The sequence below is a fragment of the Homalodisca vitripennis genome, chromosome 2 (assembly GCF_021130785.1).
Source record: "Homalodisca vitripennis isolate AUS2020 chromosome 2, UT_GWSS_2.1, whole genome shotgun sequence".
NCBI classification, from domain to species: domain Eukaryota; kingdom Metazoa; phylum Arthropoda; class Insecta; order Hemiptera; family Cicadellidae; genus Homalodisca; species Homalodisca vitripennis.
In genome coordinates this window covers 59,449,046-59,471,376 of record NC_060208.1, presented here as the reverse complement: position 1 = coordinate 59,471,376, position 22,331 = coordinate 59,449,046, and positions in this window count along the sequence as shown.

Below are 22,331 nucleotides of genomic sequence, written 5' to 3'. Positions count from 1 at the left end.
AATGAATGATGTTGATGTCTCTTGTAGATCACTACATGAATAAAATTCAGATTTAATCATTTACTTTGGTGGTATTCGCAAGCTTATAATTCATTTATTAAGTCTCTGTTTGGAACAGTGTTTTTATAAATGAAATGGACTCGAATGTTGTTATTTGTGACGATATTCTAAGTTATGTTTAATTTACTTGCCTAATTTAATTAGCTTATATAGTGATATTAACATTTACTTTGATCTATTTAACTCATTGTTGTCTCACATATGTGTAGCACTATTAAAACTCAATTTCTGTGTGAATTGTGAAGAAAACATTTCTGCAAAATGCAAATTTTTAGATAATAATCTTATAGGCCAACATAATATCTGCTAACATCCTGTATTAATAGGAAAAAAGAAAAACATACATATAATTTAATATTATGTTACATTCCCACACTCCTAAGGAATAAGGCTACATAATATGCAGAAGTTAACAGTACAGGGAGTAAATGTCTCGAGGTGTAAAACGAAGCTGGTCAGGTTAACACAAACTTGTTAGTGAAGAATCCTTGGGGCCAAGACCATTATAGAGACAAATAATCTCGGGAGAGAAGGGAGAACTTATTGTTACTCGGGGCGCTGCAACAATAGTTCAATGATTGTGGCCATTCTTATTTTTCATCATTACGTGATTATTTTATCGAAAAAACAAACATCCGTTTTATTCTAAACCAATCGCAAAGAATGTAAGAACATTTAAGGTTTCTGAAAACAGATATTGTCATTTAGTTATTTATCAACAGGAATAATTTTAACTCATATATTTTTAAATCATACTGCACAAATAACAGTTGTTTTTGATACTTAAAAGTAAAAGTAAAAAAAGTAAAGAATGTCTTATTTTACCAGGCGAAGTTAGGGCTAAGAAGCCCTCTCTAACACTTAACCTGGGGACCAACGGCTTAAAGGTGACTTCCGAACCACCACCAATGGCCGGGCAGGCGGGCCGCTTGCAAGGACAGGATCGCTCAGCGGTCACCTGTCCAAGCAGCAGCCACGCTCGGCGTTGCTTGATCTGGTTATCTTGCGATAACCGCCGTACCCACTACACTGCGCCATTGGCTCAGTACGTTGGTCTATAAAGAGATTGTTTTTCGTTACCTTATAAAAGAGATCTAAAAATAAAAATAATTCACAATTTAGGTTTTTAAAACGTTAACCTCAAACATTACTATTGATCAGTAAATTTTAAAGTAAATACACAACTGTTTTTCATATTTAACTATGATATGATAAATATGTTGAGTTATCTGCTGAGTCTTCGTAACGTCTGTTCACAGGATATCCTTGAAAACGGACTGACCTATATACTTGAAATTGTGTATGAAGCTTCATTTCAATATGACGAATACTTATTTCAATAATAATGCATGTCAATCCATGACATTTGGAGTGTTAGGGAATGTTGTTACATTAGCCTACGGTTAACCATGCGCTATGGCTGCGAGAACATATCAGAATAAATAGATGACACTTTTATTCCTTGAGGTAAAAAAGAAAATAATGTGGAACGTAAATGCTATAAATTGGTGACAATATTTCATTTCAGTACCTTGTTGCGTTGTGGTACCCTTCCTAGCTCAATAAAACATTCATTATTTGACCAGTGCTATGAAACCTAACTTAATGAAAAAATGTGAGTGTATCATATCTTTAGAAAAACTTCATCTGTAAACTAAAGCATGCAAATTCATTTTTACAAAGACTCTCATCTATGAGGTCTATGATTGTAAATGTACAATCATGGCATTTTGCTGAGTGTTATTATTGAATCCGTTATTTTTGCTATAGTATGTAACAGTTTCTTTTCTGTATGAACGCCTGTATGTCTATAAGTAAATATTTGTCAACATAACATATGAAAAATGAAATTAGGTATGGATTGGAAATTTGCAACCAACCACAGCGAAGCCTGTTACACGGGACTGATTTGGCGATTAATTTATATAATTGTTATTAATGTTGTTACACAATATACTTATTATATAATTTGCTGTTATTCATCATTGTAAAATGGCTTTATCAGTTTGGGGAACTAAGCATAAAATATTACAAACAGTTATCAAAAACTAATACTTAAGTTCTCCTCTTAGATACGTGTTTTTTACAGAATTGGCCAAGGATAAATACAAAAATATTTTGAAAATATGTGTATCCTATGAAAATTGATGATATGACCAACTGTATAAAAGTACTGTAATCAACTAATCTAACATCAGAATAGAATCCAATACAAAGTATTTTCTTTTAATAATTACATACACTGTAAGTGCCGTAAAGCATAGAGTTTGGAGGGTTTTATAGTCACTTCTATATTTATTGTCAATAAAGATATTTTTATATTAAGTTTCTTTCAATTGTAACAACCCACATTAATATAACTACTCCCAAAATAAAGAGCCACTGAAGTAGATGAGAACTGTTTCGAACAATGTACCCTTCAGTATAACTGATGAGAAGAGATATAACAACGAGACCCATTGTTGTGACTATATTGTCGCTTGTCTGCGGTATCTATCTGTACCTAACATTACCGAGGGAATAGTGTTTATGACATATTAAACTACATTATACACAGGGTTTCGTAAGAAACAAAATCAGTCTATTGGTGTTTACCTAGTGTGTAAAAATAACTACTTTTTAATTGATGAACGTCTAAACTATATTACGACAATAAAACGGATTAATGCCATATTGTTATATGTTATCGAATAAGCCAAGTATTATAAACAGGTACTATGAATGGAGAAAAACTATGAAAACGTAAAATGATATGTAATAAAATCATAACTATGTATTGTGTACAAAAATTAAGGCTTTTCACCTTTAAAATAATTTAACATACTACGGATCAATACACTAAGAGATTAATACAATTTATACTGATATAAATTGACCATTTGACATTAAATATATTATAATAGTTTTGTACATCAAATTTATAGAGCAAGTCAGCAAATGGACAAATTTGTCCCACCTGTAATCCTTCTGCTAGTATAATCTATCCAGCTCAGATGAATCTGTAGTGTTATTGGTAACCGCAATAGTGAAATGGGATGCAGGCTAAGTTGAATCGACGTTTTTACTGTCTGCATGACTAGTCGTAGACACACGTTTGGTAGTCTATGCTTTGCAACTCTTTACATGGATAACGGTAATTTATATTTAGATTGATGTTAATACTTTTTATAAAAAATAAAGGTTACAGCGGTAATAATATAGTTGTACAAAAACATGGTATTGTTTCAACTAATGTTAATAGTGTCTAAAATGTTGACTTCGTTAAAGAGTTAATTTTGTTGCAAATCTAAACTTTTCATTTAAGCATATTAATCGGAACAGATATTTCTCTTCAGGCATTTTCATCTTTGAGCTAGCTGTAAAAACAATTGTATGAAATCTATTAATTTGGAAATATTGTATTCATATTTTTATTTCATAACATGAATTTTTAGAAAGTTTCGTTGTGATATGAAAAATGATAACCAAACACACCCTGTCATCTGCTAAGAGCCAAGACATTATTCATCGTCTGACTGGGCCAACGGTGAAAATATGTGAGACTAAAAATGTAATGCTCCGGAATAGCTGGCGGACATATTGTGAATGATCATCATGACACAGGTGCCATACGGTTTTATTACAATCAACTTTATTTGAAACCCGTATTTTTTATTTCCATTGTTTATAACTGAATAAGTATTCGTACATTAAATTTGCCACTTGAGAAAGATTTCCTGTGCAGATATTTGCATGTATATATATATATATAAATATATAAATATATATATATATTTATATAAATATATATATATATAATATATATATATATATATATATATATATATATATATATATATATATATATTTACAAGAATGAGTTTTATAAGACTGCATGTCCATTCATGGGATTTGGGTGAGTGTTATTAAAATCTATTGTTTGGTAAAATTATGAAATTTCTCTATAATCTGCCAGCGATGTAAAATTTTTCTGCCTGTATGATGGTCTGTTTGTCTATATGTACGTCCTGGGGCATCTCAAACATAAAATGAGCTATGGGTCTGAAAGTTTTAATGCAACCTCAACGAAGCCTGTTACTCAACGTGTTGCGTGGAGTGTGCCTACCATGTTAAAAATTACACAGTGTAATGTACTTGTATTGAGGTATACTACTAATTGCGTATTATTCGCGTTCAAGCAATAACGGTTACAATTATAAATAAAAATAAAGGAAAAATGTAATATCAACTTATCGGCTCCAATAATATGCTCAAAATTCACTTGAGAATATTCCAGTCTATTGTTATAAGAATATCCAATAAATTCGAACCTCAATTCCTCTCCCACCCACACACATAGTCAATTTAAGTTTAGAGAGATATGAAGGACGGTGCCCACATGAATGGAGACGGACTGAATTGGAAAGTCTCTTGAGTAAATTGTACATTTCCGATATGCAGCAATACATTTAGTTTTCAATACTAATTCAACGGAAAAAGTGCAATAATTTGGCTTGTTTATTTACTACTAAATTTTTTATGACTAATGTATAGAAGTATTCATATATATATGTATATATATATATATATATATATATATATATGTATATATATATATATATATATATCTATTATCCCGGCGGAGCAAGTACTTTTTGTGATTCAATGTTTATTGAAATTATATATATATATACATATATATATACATATATATATATATATATATATATATATATATATATATATATATATATATATATATATATATATGGTAGTGATTATTAGTGTTGTAGTTTTTGATTTGTCTATAAGTTTTTGGCACGTCGTTATGTTAGTGTAATAACCACATTAGCAAAAAGATTATGAGTATTAGGAGCACCACTTTAATGGGAGTAAAAGTGGTCGTTTCTGTGCGAAATTGTGTTTTAATAATGAGGCGGAAATACGATTAAGCTCCTAAAAACACTTTTGCTCCTTGCAGTAATCCCTTTATGGACCAATGTAAGTAACGAAAACAGTCGTTATTTGGGCAGTATAATAAAAAATACTACTTTCGATTTATTATAAATAGAAATCATAATAATTAGGTAAATCAACAGTTTTAAAGTAGGCAAAACAGGAATATTATAATATTTATTTTACTTTTAGCCACAATTGTACATTGTATTGCAATCATCACATTATATCAGATTAAAAATCACCTAATCGTCGCAAACGTACTTTAAATACATTGTCTCTTGCTACAGTTACACAGAATCCCAGATCCAAAATGTTTTGTCCGAACTATTACTGGCTCATCACAAACTAATTAAGGGAATAAAACCCCAAAAGGCGTTCAAAATGAGTTTTTAGCTGATTCTTATTGTTGGAGTGTTTATGCGTTTTTATTTTTTATAGTGTTGTGCTCTATAGAAATATAGATGAACTACTATGTTATTGCGTAGAAATATAATGGAGGACACCATCAAGTCTGCACTTTTAGGGTAACAACATAGTAATTAATTAAATTGTTCTTTAATTACTAGGTTTTTTCTGCATACAATTTTATTTTGATTATCGTTTTATTAGTTGACGGTTCTTGCATCTGGAACGCAACCAATTAAAAATTCAAACCAAGAGTAACTTAGTTATATCTGTGTTTTCTAAGATCGTCTTCTAAATAAATGTTACGTGATTTTAAATTCTAATATTGTTCTCACCGTGTCTCAACTAAAAGTTTGGTATGACATGCATATCTCCATTCTTAAACGGAGTACGTGTTTTATTGAAATCACAAAAACTACTTATTAAAAAAAAAAAAAAAAAACAAAAAGACAAAAAATATAAAGAAATGAATGGTACTACTATACAAAAGAAAATACTTATTTGTAATAACCAACTACAAAATTATTACTATTAAATCATTTAAAAAAACTCGCAAGTTAACACATAAATTATTTATAAATAATCCATAAGGAAACGTAATTTGTATATGACTTAAGTTACCAATATAATTTTAAGTAATGCTATATTACTTCAACTAATAATTCTTTTTGCAGCATGGAATCGGTAGCTGTTTTGTCAAACCATTACTTGATAATTTTACTGGAAATTTGCTTAGCAATGAGCCTAATGCTAATAAATCTATGTATTCAAAAATAAAGGTGTATATTTTATGTAAAATTAGATGTGCATTAGATGTGCTCTACTGTTGTAAAAGAACAAAGGTAGTATCATCAACACCTGGTTCGAAAAAATGATGTAGACATGTAAATTTCACTACTATACTATTGGATAGCTATTATAACTATTATAATGATTTTTACTATATCATTTTTGAAGGAAATGCAAACAAGAATTGTATGGAGAAAGGTGTGATCAGTACTATAATTGATAGCCATAGTGTTTATAGAATAAGGTAGGATTACATCAGATCACTTCACGGGGGTATTATGAGGCTTAGATATGTACTTGCACCATCAGCGAACTATAATCTTGCTAGGTAGAAATAAAAGCGTATTGCTTATATTTTTATTTAAGATATCCTGAGAACAATAATAAGAAACAAATTTTACAACCACGCTGAGAATATATATTTAAAAAATAAAATAATGGAAAAACGTTTAATGGGAAATCATGTAGTTTACTTTCATACATCGAAGAAAATACGAGGCTGGTACAGATATTGTATTTCCTTAAGCATTTATGACATACAAGTGTTCCTTTAATTAGCTGCTTCATGACCAAAATTCAAATTGTAAGGAAATAAACATTAAATATTTCGGCGAATTATACGAAATTTAGGTCTGGTTATTTTAACTATGAAATATTTGTTATAGATCCCGTGAGATACGTTACATTACATTCACACATGGTTACACTAAAGGGAACTGGAAGAGTGTTATAGTTACTAATAATACTACTGTGATTATATTACTAATTATTTTAAGAATTCTTTTAAAATCAATCGGCAATTATACAAATTTAAGAATTCTGCCTGCTGAAAATGAACAAAAAAGTTTTTTTTGAACGATTGGCTGGGCTTTAATAAATTACAAATAAAGTATATCTCAAAAATGAACAATCTGATTTACAGATACTAAAAACTTTGCATTAAGCTTCATTACTATACGATGAACATTGAATTCGATGATGGTGCATGTCACTTCAAGGTATTTGGGTGACAATACGTTAGTGAAAATACGTGTTTTAAATGTTTCTTATGCGTAGTCACTATTATTATTTTAGTTTTTCTATATAATTTTTGAAAAAAAAAAGAAACAGTTGTGTTTATTACTTAGATGAAACATATATCTAACAGTGTATATAAAACCTAAATGTTTAAAAAACAAACAATTGAGTAAACACTTGATGTAGTATAGAATTAAAAGTTGTTTTTGAACAAATGGAAAATTTATATTTACGGACAAAATATTTTGACTAAAACATTTTCCCAACAGTAGATTTATCCGTTATTGTATCATGGCATTTCTATATCATTCTCGTGATACGATTTAGAAATTATTAAATTTTAAAACGGCAAAATGTGAAGCTCATCTCTATGTGATTTACTCTCACACTATGAGTATTTTGAATAATCTTATAAGGAATTAAAAAATTAATATAATTTATTTATATTTCAAAATGGTTTTAAGACAGTCGAACCAGTTGATTTTACTACGTCCTTTTATTATAATGTATGTGAATTATTTCAGTTGACAAAGAGCGTATTATACATTAACATTAAAACAAATACATTATATATTTATAAAATATATAAAATAAATATTAATATATCAATTGCCATCTCTCAGCAAGCGACTTAACTATAATGAACGTAACTCCCTCCTTACTAGTAATGTTTGAAGAGGAGTAGTACACAATTGAGTGTTTTCATTCGTCGTGTGGGACTGCTGCTCTAGGTAACCTCTAGGTTTTAAATCTGTCATGATTCATTCGGGTGGAGCTAACTTTTAAACTGCTTAGATTGTGGAAACTAAGTTTATCCACTTTATAAACTGCAGCAGTTTATATAAAGTGTAAATAATCACGGTGTCTAAGTTACGACGCACTATTCTACGTCTAGTAGATCCTCAAACTATAGAGGTAAAACTTATCCTTCGCTTGGCTTCGTTGAGGTTTTTAAAATTAAAGTAATATTATCAACCTCGACAAACTCCGTAGGTAACATTTTGATCAACACAATATGACATATATAATTTTAAATATCAAATGGTTTTTTGAATGCCACGTACATATAAGTCTAATTCCGATTTAGACTTGATAACATTTACAGAACTGGTATATGCACTCATATTTAGGCCTTAGATTCTAAATTACATCCGGTTATATTAGTATGTAGATTTGAAATTTTAGAAACACAATTCTGAACATGCTGTAGAGAAGGTCATACAATAAACACCAAGCTCTTTACCTTAAGATTTGTATTTCTCTTACTTATGTGCTTTACGTGAGGTAAAGAATTAGACACAAAGGCTTTTCTGCAGAAGCGCTTAGCTACGCAGTGTCACTACTTTCGCACTTTGTGGCTTTCCTCTAACATTAACCTTGTAATTAACGGTTTAAACGCAGAAAAAGAGAATACGCAACAACTTTCAGATCTTGAACTTGGTGTTATGAATCACGATGCGAAATTACATAGACCTGAAAAAACTTCAACTTTAAATAAGTCTTATTGATCCGAGTTTGTAATTTTCGTGATTTGGCCAAACTATTTAGCTATAGTTGGTAGTTTTAAAACTTGGAACAAGGCATATGCTTATAAATATTAATATTTTAAATAATTATCCTTTTCCATCAAAGTTTTTTAACCATGGACTTTTAACTTTTAATCCACTAATTGTAATATGTCTCAGGTTCTTATAACTGTTTTGTAAAGATGCGTTTTATTAACTCATAAATAATGTACATATGGGCTTCAAAATTGAGTTTAAAGAATCCTAAATAAAGATACATTTACACATACCGCAAATATCCACCAAAAAGCACTTGCTTGTACATGTTTTAGTTAGAACATGTATTAGTTACATGTTTTATTATATCTTTAGATTTCTAATCAGTTCTAAAGAAAGCAAGCATTGCGAAGGACGAATATTCTCTCTAGTTTCGAAAATAGTTCCTATGTAGGTGACCTGAAGATCCAAATATATTAAATACTCGGCTTTCATGAACCGGATTGATGTTGCGATCTTTGGCCAACTGAACTACAAGAATATAAATGGATCTGGCCACAGAGAGGAATACATGTTAGGTCGCAGACTAGATACTATGTCCCTTTAGAAGTTTAGGAAAATAGATAAGTAAATGCGATATAAGACACTTATTTTCAAGTTGGTTTAAGAAAGGTACAAATTTAAAAAATAACAACTATTTATAAATTTCCTATAACTAATCTCGTTTAATCGAATGTGAGACTTGTACAGTATTTGCACCTAAAATTAATTTATCATATAAGCAAGCCAAGATATATTTATTTCTTTAGTTCTAAAATTTACGGAAAGGCTTAGCTATGAAAACACAATATGCGTTGTATTTCAGAAACTGTCCCGTGTGTAATGAAAATAAATTACTTTAAATGTTAGCCTATTGAGGGCAACTAATAAATAATTTCATGTGTATTTTCATTGACTAGTTTTAACGAAGAATAGAGAAAAATAACCTTTTGCATCAATTAAGAAAAATATTACGTTAATGCATTCTAAATCTATTTCAAATCAGTTTTATTATGTGTTTTACCTGAAACATGAGCATGTATGAATAGCACAACACCGTCATCAGTTTCGGTTTTATGACTACCCAAATGGAGTCTCATATTATACTCGTATTATCATACAGTACGGATACATAAAATGTGCATGCTTGTTTGAAATAAAACAAGTAGGCTACCATACTGAATAGTGAAATGCAATCAGCTGATTAATAAATAAACAATGTTTTATAGGTGTTACTTTTAGGTGCATCGCTCAACATTAAACAAGGAAATTTCTGGTATTTAAATGAATGATAATATCTAATGTTATTATATTTCCACATTTGAATATTTAAATGAATGTAATAAGCTACCAAATAAGAAAAGAATTTTACTATATACACGTATTTTGATTAAGTAAAAAATATATATTTACAATAACATTGTAATATATCATCAATATTCCTAGTATTCCAGAATTTATTTACACCAGCCACCTGCCGGCTGTTAGTGACCTTTACCCTACCCAAAGTTATGTCGTCGGAAATTTAGCCTACTTTAGTATTATTTGTCTAGTGCAGAATATGTAGTGTAAAACAAAATTATTTATATAAATATAATTATTTAAGACTAAATAAAATATAGTTTTAATTCTTTACAAAGGCTATTATGAAATGCCTTATCGAAGCAAGATAAAGCTAGACCAATACCGTAATCACTCTTTAAGTTTAGTATAGGGAAGACTTCCTTCCGATCACATATTTTTCACTATATGAATCAATTATAACTATTTCACGTGACTTTGAAGGCTTTTTTCACGCCTTACCTCGATAAGAGCTTCTCTTAATTTTTAATCACATGTGTTACATTTTAATACAGACGAAATGCACTAGAAGTATTCGGTGGCTAACTTTATCCTAAGACTATGATAAAGTCACACAATTCTTTCATTCGGAATAAACTACTCTTTAGGGCATTTATAAATATTTGGAATATGATCACCTTAAGCTGCTTTTGTAAACAATTCGCAAGTGAAGCTAGTGCCTTTTTATTTTTGCATGTAATTATCATTTATTACTTAAATAGAAATATTTTTTGATTGAGGATTTTAAAAATTTACACCCAACTATAAACACAATTTAATATTTCTAACACAAGCAAAATAGAACTAGACTAATGTAATAGAAAAAGTCTATCGGAGCACAGCAGGCTGTTTAGTTGTGTTGTGTGTTTATAAAACTACCAACGTACCAACACCTACAAAAGCTCTTTTGAAGGTAAATTAAATTTGAGTAGTCATAATAGCAATTTATGCACACGAAAATAATAGATTAAATACTTATAACACTTATTTGAAACCAATAAACAAGAAGTAGTTTACTGGCATGTTGCTCGCCTTGCGTCGTTTGATAACATGTTATGCCTAGTGTCGTTCTCCATACAGCTATAAATCTTAGACACATAATTTTTCTGTTGTGATTTTTTTTCGTTCGAAAATTAGTCAACACAGATTTATTTGTGCCTGAGTTATCGAAGTATTTTGTATTTTTACACTTGAAGAAGAATTTATATTGCAGTCCTTGAAACGTAGGGTTCTTTTCTTTTTTTACATAACGGAGGGAAATGTCCAAAACCCTGTTATATACAGTTAAAACATTTGTAATAATTAATTTTATTCATATAATAACAATTAAAAATGCAATATTATAATGTATATAATCTTTAATGGAAATGTTCATAAAATCTATATTAAATTTAGGTCAATTAAGCTATGAATATTTCATTGTTTTCGTAATTTTTCTAGTAAAGATTCTGCTAATCTTTAAAAATGTAAATATGTTGTCATTGAAATAACTCAGTCCCCTTTTTAAAGGTCGTCAGTAGCTGATAAATGTAACTTAAGTTTTTGTTGATCCATGCTTTTATGTAGCCGCAAAGTTTTTCTACTCATAGTTTTAAAATTTTTAAATCATGCGCTCAACTAGTAAAATTTCTTTCATAATTCAAAGGTTGAATGAAGAACTATATCTCTTGATATCGGTTATAGCTTGCAGGAGCGAGGACTGTCTGAGGACAGGTGGAACAGACTAATGATGGCGACGTATCCAATATTGTCAGGCCATCATATAGCAAATTCACGATGGATAAATCTTTTTTGATAAAGTTGCGATAAAAATATTCATTACGGCACAGTCATACATGGAACTGTCATGTTGAAATATCGGATAGGAGATTTATCAATAGTGAACATGGAATAATCTATAATTGTTATAACACATCTTTAACGGATAACGTTTTAGTAAACAGTTTATAACATTTTCAAGTCTATAATGTATAAGCTTAGAACCACCTAGATGTAAATTAAAACGTTAAAAGCCTATAAATGTGTCAACAACATATTTTTTTAATTTTTCTGAAAGGTAATAAAGAAATAAAACTGAGGTAAGATATGAATTTTTACTTAATCGCAACATTAAGTTGATGAAAGTGCTTCATAAACTCTTTCAAAGTGTTTGCATTAATCTTTACAAATTCAGTCAAAATGAGTTTGGAATAGCAGAAATTATTGTGTTTATATAATATATCTCACAGTGTTATATTGTAAAATATAAACATGTCCGATACATAATAAAATAATAACCATAATATGCATTAGTTAATTACAATTAAATACCCTTACAAGTGAAAAATTTATAAATAAAGTTTAGTTTAGGTTATCATTAAGTTACGAGTTCTCTATCTAATTTCTCAATATAAAAGCATACGTACGTTTATTTTATAGGTCTTCAATAACATTAATAATGTATATATTGATCTAAAACATTGCCTTCATTCATTGTTTAATTCAAATTTTGGTAGGAATAGTTTTGGACGCCACTTACAAGGAAATACTTCTTTCCACACATTAGTAGTTAAAAATACTTTCCTAAAACGAAATTTGATCATGTTTAAAATAATTAGAAACGCATTTTATAATATTGATTAGTTCTTCTATCCTTTTGTGTGATTAAATTTTTTAAGAAAAAATTTAAACAATTATTGTAATAAACATACTTGAAGCAAAACGTTTATTATGGAAAAGAAACTATTGTTAGAGGCTAGTTACTATTATAACCTAAATTTTACTTTCTCTTAAGTAAAGAAAATGAAACAGATTGGTTGCGATAAGTTTGTTGCTTTTCACCTTAACACCTTTTGTTACTGAAGACAAAAACCTGGTACTGTTACTTTATACCTAATGAATCGCTACATTATATGAGTCGCCGTTCTGGAAATGCTTCAAATGCTTACTATGAATTTTATACAGTTATGATCATCGATTTTATAAATTGCAGTTCATCAACACATTTGCTAGGTTAAGTAAAAAAAGCATAATATGATAATATACTTCATATTAAAAGGTTGTACGTGTACACTTTCTTATTGAAATAGGGGTATTAAAATAATAAAAAGTTCCTCTTTTTATATACGTGGTTGATAAAACTGTATTTATTACAAAGTAGGAGCACGCTACCAGTACGTGTGACGTAACAGGCTTCGGTGGGGCTGGAATCAAAATTTCAAGCCTATAGCTCATTTACTTCTCGAGATATTCCACGGACACATAGACAGATAGGTGTTATACAAAGAAGAAAATTTTACATCCTCCAGCAGACAAATTAATAGAAACTGTGTCAGCCTACTGAGTGACAGGCGTCAATGATGTTCGGTCGAATTCCGTAGTTGTTTTATACGTCATCTTTAAACTTTAAAGTATAAAGATAATACATATCTGACATATTTTTGCACGTGATACATTTGTTTAAGGAGTTAGGCTTCATATCAGTGTTAAAGTTCCAGTAAGGTAGAGAGGTTACCACCACGCAAGAGTGCACTGAAATAAGATTTTGTATTTACTGTATGAATAACCTACATGTGATAATATGTTAAATGGAAAAATCTCGTATGATCGTACTCATCTTGTTTACCATTCATTTACTCTTTTTTATCCGTCATAAAGCTCAGCCAATTACCGAGGAGTGAACATCATCAAATATAACGTTAAGTACATATCAATGAAGGTTTATGCACAATTTCAAGACTATAGGCCAGCCTACTAAGTTCATCCAATGAATGATGATTGCTTTGTGTATTGATTTTACATTTTTTATCCAAACCTTATTGAAATAACATCCAATAATCATGTAAGATTACTTCTATAATTGTTATCAATCATACATCTATGCTAGATTTACGGCATGATTTCAAATTTACAAAAATTGCATAGGAACCGAATATATTTCCCTGTATTATTAAAACCTCAAGCAGCATTATTTGAACACAAAAAATTGCAATACATGTATAACAGTTAACATTGCATCTGTTGTCCTGTAAGTAAGTCTATAACTTACAAGGAACCAAATATTTTTCCCTGTATTATTAAAACCTCAAGCAGCATTATTTGAACACAAAAAATTGCAATACATGTATAACAGTTAACATTGTATTAAGAACACACACACACACACACACACACACACGCACACACACGCACACACACACACACACACACACACACACACACAAACACACACATATATATATATATATATGTACTAATAAATGTATAAAAGTACTTGCTCCGCCGGGTGAAAATGGTACGATTACACCACAGAGCCCTTACTTTTTACGATTCAATTAAATGGTGTAATGGTAGTATTTTCACCCGGCGGAGCAAGTAATTTTTGTGATTTAATGTTTATAAAAAAAATTAAATTCGGTTATTGTCATTTATACAAATTTAATTTAATGTAATTAAAAGTCGTTTGACAGGTATTTGGTCTTTCATATGTTAGTTTGGTTATTTAAACGCATATGTGACAGATACGGCCAAATACAAAATAATTGAATCGTAAAAAGTAATCTCTCTGTGGTGTAGCACATGTTTATTGAATAATCATTGGTTATCGCTTATAATATACGCCTAATACATTTTTCCTTCACATGTGTTATAATTTTTAGTCTTCTTTAAAAAGGCCACTGTGAAATGGAAAATATTAATTTTTTGACATTTTTAGATTTTTATTGATTCTTATTCCTTGAAATATTACCTTTAAAATGATATACAATACATATAGGTAGCTGTTTTATTTCATTTTGAAAAATTTGATTATATATGGTGATGTACGCTACTATGGAAACAAAAAATCTAGTTCTCTCACGACATCATAAGTTTGCATAACTATACACAATGCTTCTACTTATTTCTGAGATATATTTTACTTTCCAGGTTGGCTATTCTGTCTATTACAAGCTATTGTTTTTATTAGTGAACTCAGCTGTCTGCTCTAAACAATATTATTGTCTTCATTTCTTTGCATTTAGTGAAAAGTGAAGTACAACAAGTATAGATACAACAAGTATAACTGTTTCATGTGAAGTGTTATATTATAATATATCATATTAGCCATTATAATGGGTAATAATAAAAAGGTGGGGTCTTTTAGAAGTTGTTACAAGAAGAGGAAAAACGTTGGAAAGCCTAAACCTAATGAAAGCTTAATTGTTGAGAATAATGAACAAAGTAGGCCTAGGCTTCCACCTATTTCTTCGTCTAGGTTGAAGCTAGGTAAGAACTTTGAATATTATCGGAAGAATACTGATAAATTGGAGTATGACATAGTGGACATAAATGAACTATCTGATGCCCTCACTGCTTTGGCAGTATGTAGGTTTTGCCACCATAGCCTAAAAATAACCAAAACAAACATAGTAGGGCTAGCCACCAAATTTAGATTATTTTGTACAAATTGTAAACAATCTGACACATCTTTTACTAATAGTAAGAAGATTTCAGTAGTAAGTAGGCCTAAGTCAGGTGATACACCTAAGCCTATAACATTTTATGATATTAACTTGCGCCTGGTTTACGGCTTGCGAATAATCGGTAAAGGTTACATGGCGGCACAGAGCCTTTGTGGAATTCTAAATCTTCCCCCTCCGCCCACACTGTTTACTTCACATCAGAATGCTATTGGAGAAGCATGTACAACTTTATGTGAAGAGTCAATGGCTTGTTCAGTTGAAGAAGCTGTTGAAGTAAATCAGAATCGAGATCTGTGTGTCGCTCTAGATGGGACGTGGCAAAAGAGAGGGTTTACGTCGTTGAATGGTGTTTTGACTCTCACACCCGTCGACACAGGTAAAGTACTGGACTTTCATGTTATGTCAAAATACTGCCAGTGTCCTTTGAGAAATGAAAATGAACACCTTGATCCATGATCTGCAAATCATATAGGGACCAGTGGGGGTATGGAAGTTGACGGTGCCATTACCTTGTTCCATCGTTCCATCCAAAAGTACAATGTTCGATACACAGATTACCTGGGTGATGGTGATTCTGCTGCTTATAAGTCAGTAGTTGATAGCAAACCTTATGAGAATTGTGACATAAATAAACTTGAATGCATTGGTCACATTCAAAAACGCATGGGAACTAGGTTACGGAAACTGAAATCATCGAATAAAGGAAAACTGTCAGATGGGAAACCATTATCCGGAAAAAACCCTCTCACTGACCTGGCAATTCAAAAGATTCAATTGTTTTATGGATTAGCAATAAGAAGGAATACAACTACAACAAGTGAGAAAGACATGCAGAAAGCTGTATGGGCTACCTTCTACCATATAATGTCTAACAACAACAAACCAACGCACGAACTCTGCCCATCCGGAGACGACACTTGGTGCAAGTACAAGAAAGCTATGGTTTTGGGTCTCACATATGATCATTCAAAACATTTTCACCTACCTGAAACAATAATGCTTGAAATAAAGCCTATATTTATGTCTTTGTCTGATCCTGTTCTTCTAAATATATGTTTGAAAGGGAAGTCGCAGAACCCAAATGAATCACTCAATAATTTGATATGGTTACGAATTCCGAAAAGAACATTTGTAGGACTGTCCACTTTGAATTTTGGAGTGTCAGAAGCTGTATTAACTTTCAATAATGGATATGTCTCCAAGGCAAAGGTGTTTGAACATCTAGGTCTTCAAGCTGGAAAACATTTTGTGAAAACAATGGAATTCTTCGATCGAAAGCGAGTCAACGAAGCAGACAATGCGATGAATGAACTCGAGAAGAAAATAAGAATCAAGAGAACAATGGCTAAAAGAAACTTGGAAGACCAATATGCAGAGCTAGAAACCCCAGACAACCCCTCATACAGTGCTGGTGGCCATTAAATAGGTATTATTGTACATTAAAACTGTTATAAAACTTATTTTGTTTAATTACCAAAAGTTACCTTTTTTTAACTTTCACTACACATATCTCAGAAACCACTCAATATATCTTGTTGAAATTTTTACTGTAGTTTTATAACTGCTAAATAAAGTTTCTAAAACAAGGATATATAAATATGATTTATACGTATATTTTTTAATCAATTTTTTGAAAATTTTAAAGACTAATAAGGTAAATTTAACAAAAAATTCCCATGAACTTGTAAAAAAATAATGTTGTGTTAAAAACTAGATAAAAAGTTAATCTTTAAAACAAAACAAAAATTAAAACAATATCTCAAGTAGAAAAAAAGTTATGTGTATTATAGCTAACATTGAGTTTAAATGGAGTTCGGAGTGCCCTTTTAATTTGTTTATCACGATATTGATCACACGACATATCGGATAAGTAATAGTAATATAGTTTTTTAAATTTTTTTTTATAAAAAATTACATTTTTGTATTTATTACTTAGGTGGGAGAATTGAAAATCATACAATGATATTCCAGTAGATTATTCACGATCCAACATGAGAAGTTATATTAAATGCAATAGTAAGTGATACAGGAGGTAAATGCCCCGAATAGTAAAACGAAGCTGGTCAGGTTAACTCTAACTTGTTAATGGAAAGCTCCTGAGGCCAAGACCATTATAGAGTCAAATAGTCTCGGCAGGAACGGGAGAACTTATTGTTACCCGAGGCACTACCACAACAATTTAATGATTGGAGACATCTTCATATTTCAAAATTGTGTGTATACTCTCTCACGAAGAAAATATATACCCGTTTAACCCTTGTGTTTCTAGAAAAAGAACTATATAAATTAGAAATACCATCTGTTTTTCTTAAACGGGATTGTACACAATCGTACTAATTACTTACCAAAACCCCGCAAAAACAATATGAGTAGATTCCCTTCATTCGTATCGTTTCCATTTTATAGTGATTCATTATTCCAACTTCTACCCTATTTTTAATATATTTTTGTTTAATTAGTTTTTAGACAAACTCTTACTTTTCACCAAGTTACAGTTATATCTGAATCCGATACCAAAACCACTCCATTAAATAGTTTTGTGTTATTGGAATGTATAACTTCAGAAGGTATAACATATAAAAAAATTTCGAAAACTTATGTAATATCCGTAAATGAACATTCATATTATCCATACGCAGCTAGTGTAACGAGATGTCTATATGACAACGCCAAAATCTAATTAGTTTGTTTGACTTAATTGTAACAAAGTTTGTTTAAAGAGAAACTTGATTCAATAACTTTGTATACAACGCTTGTTTTACAAAATACGGTTGCGAAGATAACATAAGAAAGTTGGGTTCCATAAAAAAGATTTGTGATTACGTTTAAATCACGAAACCTTAACCAAGAAGCTAAGTTCAGTCCACTAAAACTTTTCAGAATCATCGATAATTGGTTTGATGCAGATTAGGAAGTCAAGATCTGTAATGATAGCCTAACTATAGCGGTTGAGGTTGTTAAGTTCCATCACGATAGCTAGTCGCTTCCATTTAACACCTTATTTAATTTCTATATCGCCTTGAAATTCGTACATTTTACCAATTACCTATTTCCCATAACGCTTCAGTTAGTAGTATTTATTACTAAAATAAAATTTAAGTTTTACTTTGCTGCTGTTGAAGATCGTCACAACTATCGACAGATTGGTTGATTGAATATTTGATATTCGAGGAGCACGAAATAGCTTAAAACTCTAAATCTAACTCGCATTTTTTATAGATCTAGGTGAGGTCTTCTTATTATTATTCACTTACGAAGTTATCATATATTTTATGAAACCTCCAAATCATGTGGTTTAAGTGGATAAATATGAAGATTGTAATTAAAAATGCTTTCATTACTTCAATTCTGATTTTTAATATATTTTCCAAATGCTTAAATGTTAGAATAACCGAACGTACTTCAACGGTAGCTGCTTTAAAATAACATCTACCATTCTTACATTACTGTTCAGCAGATATATATGTAACGGACGAGACGGGACTTGGGAATTAGATAATCAGAACACTAGTTGGCCGCAAAAATCTGATTTTAATTTAATCTTTCACATTAATAATTATTACGATACTATTCACATTCCCTAAACTGTACTTTTAAAATATATTAATCATTCATCAGCGAAACAGTAGGTTAAAAAAATTTAGATTTTAGAGGGAAGGGCAAACACGGAGCGACGCGTTACGTTCGAGTACCGGCGATCAACTCACTCCACGCACATACTTTTTCGCTACAAATTTTTATTAAAATGGCGGACTAGACTCCGTACGGTGCTGCTCCCAAACGATTTACTTGGGCGTAACAGAGTCTAGAAACGACACAACTTGGCCAGACACAGGCTGGAGTCAGCAGAATCAGCAAATTCCTCAGCCAGCTGCAGCTAAAGCTGCCACGGGTATCGGGCTACTTCCGCTTAACAACTCAGTTGAGATCAACTAGAATATTCCGAGCAACTATTACTTGGACTTATATCTTACTAAATAAATATATAATAATCACTGTTCCTTATTTCCTTTTAATAATTTAGGTGACGGTAGATATTTTGTAAGTAATAGTACTTACATTTTACTGTTAGGAACAATGAAGAATCGTTGGTTGGTAATACTACAATATAAATACTGTAGTACTTCACTGGTCAATAATAATATTGACCTCACAGTGTCAAATGGTCAGGGGCTTTCTTAATGGGCCGTCACACACCCCTCACCCTTAGACCATGCTGTCCTCAGCATGAGGTAACATAAAACGGTAAGTCCAATGTTCTACAGGTGTCCCTTGTTTTTTTGTTTTTTTTTTTTTTTTTAATTGATTCAGGAATTTGTTTCAGCTAATCTCAACTGGTATTTAGATATTGAAATAGAAAAAAAGAAAAAAAATGTTGGATGTCCTTATCTGGACTCTCTTTCGAAGTTAAATTTGTACTAACATATCTTGCTAAAAATCGATGGAAACTTGCAAACATACGTCGCTCGGGTGTGCCTCTCCCTTCACAGAAAGTCAATAAAACAAAAGCTTCATTAATTCAAAAATAAACTTCAAAATTCAAGGTTGACTAACATACTCAGCAATAACAAATTTCGTTTCAGGAAACGAAATAAAATTTAACATAAATAATTAAAGTAACATGGTTGTTGAATAGTGACATCTATAATTAATACGCTCACAACAAGAAAGACACTCTAACACTAGGCAACCAAACATGTTTTAAACAACAACCCTTAGTGACACAACAACTATTTGCGGGATTATGGAGAAGGAGGAGATTGTTAATTTTAGTTTCCTACCCCTTTTTTTTCTTTTTTTTTTCCACCACAGTGGATTGTTAAGGTCCAATTATTACAAAAAAAGGTATTTAAGTGTGTCGATTAGGAAATTTTAACCGCTACTTGCCCAGTATAGGTGAAGCCGCATGGGCTTTCACTCGGGGCCGCCGTAGGTCAGTCACCCCTTTAAAATTGAAACAGTTGTTAAGTCACAAGGTCTTACTACTAAAACGAGAATACATTTTAAGTTAAAAAATACCAATATACAAATTGACATATACACTGCCATTAATAGCCAAAACGAGGCAACTAAAATCCTTACAACAGAACCTAAAGTCGTTGGCATTGCCATACACCTAGTAGTGCCAAACAGTGTTCACTTGATATTTTCTTAATCTAGCATTTTGAAAACTAAATTTAGAGGCATGCATACGATTAACATAGCAACACATTAAAACAGCAAGTACTATTTAGTTCACTTGAACAGCAAAAATTCACGAATTACAACCTATAGTTTCCTTAAACAATCATCTATATACTATTGGCGTTTGAGTATTATTCGTGAGCTAGTTTAAAATAATATTAAAAGTGCTTGCGTAACATTTTGGTAGGGCTGGCAACGGTACAGCAGTTGTCTTGCTGATGGGGCCCGGGAGATCCCACAGCAAGGCATTTACCACAGTCTTAATTGCTGTGTGCTCATCATGTATTAATAATTTAATAATTTATTTATTTTCTTTAGGCATCCACAGTCCAGTATTGGGAAGCGATGGGAATGGGTATAAGGGGAAGGGGGTGCCGGCTTTACCTTTCTGTGGACACCAGATATCACTCATTGGATATTGATCATAATATTAATTTATGAAAAATTCTCCCTTACCAGCCTCCAACGAAACCCTACGACTACTCGTTACACATTAATAATACAACGTTAAATTTTTACAATGTTACAAATTTATACTATGACGAAACATGGCAAAATCTTGTTACTTACTAACTAAACCCCTGTAAATGGTCCCAATATTAGAAAAATTCGATTTTCCTGTTCAAGGCCTATGATAAGTGCACCATGGGTCGACCCTTGTAAGTTCACACGGAGACACATCAATCTCGAAACACTGTCGAAAGTTCCTCATTCAGGTTGAGCTCAACACAATATTAGAATTCACTTACGTTCGTAGGATCCTCATACGTCTGACACATACGTAACGGCTAGTACACACCAAGCTTGGATTTCGGTTATGCGATAATACCAGATCCTCCTGGCACGCACTCTCGTTCTGGTTGGTTACTCTCTCTAACGGTCTGCTCATCTGGGACAATCGACTTCCCAAGGTCTCTGAGTTCCGCATCGGTCCGGGTAGCTTCGGGGTGCCGTCGGCTACCTCTCAGGCTGGCACGGAGCAGATTGGCAACTCGTACTCGATATCTCAAACAGATAAAAACAACAATTAATAACACAGTAATCGTAGATCCACTCAATATGACCTGCTTAACTATACGATGCTTAAAACGATTGACTCTGAGGTGCTGGAAAGTACTCTCTAAAGAATACTCCTTTACGCTTAGAGTGCCAAGTTGGTCATCCAATGCTTGGAGGACCTTCAAAGTATCATTCACGTCCTGATTCAACAGTTCGGTTTCTTCTTTACTATATATCCCATCTATTTCAGGAAAAGTTATCTTTCCAAAATCGCTCGAGTGCCAGGAGCTGCCGAAGAATCGGGCAGGCATCCTGTACCCGTCTGCAATCAGGTCACATCGATCCCGATTCGGAATTTCACCCACCCCTTTCAGAATGGTTGTACTAACGTTTAGACCAGCATCCCGTCTAAAGCAATTCAATACTACTTTGGCTTCACCCGAGGTAGTATAGATCCATCGGGTTGGAGTTCTAATTAGGACTGGGGATTTCAGGCCGGATATCAACTTTCTAGTGCACAACGTAATTTTCTCTTTCAGCAAAAGTTCAATTGGACAATTTGGTCGTTGGTGTACATTAAATAATACTTCCGACAGAGGACACACTGTTAAAGGGC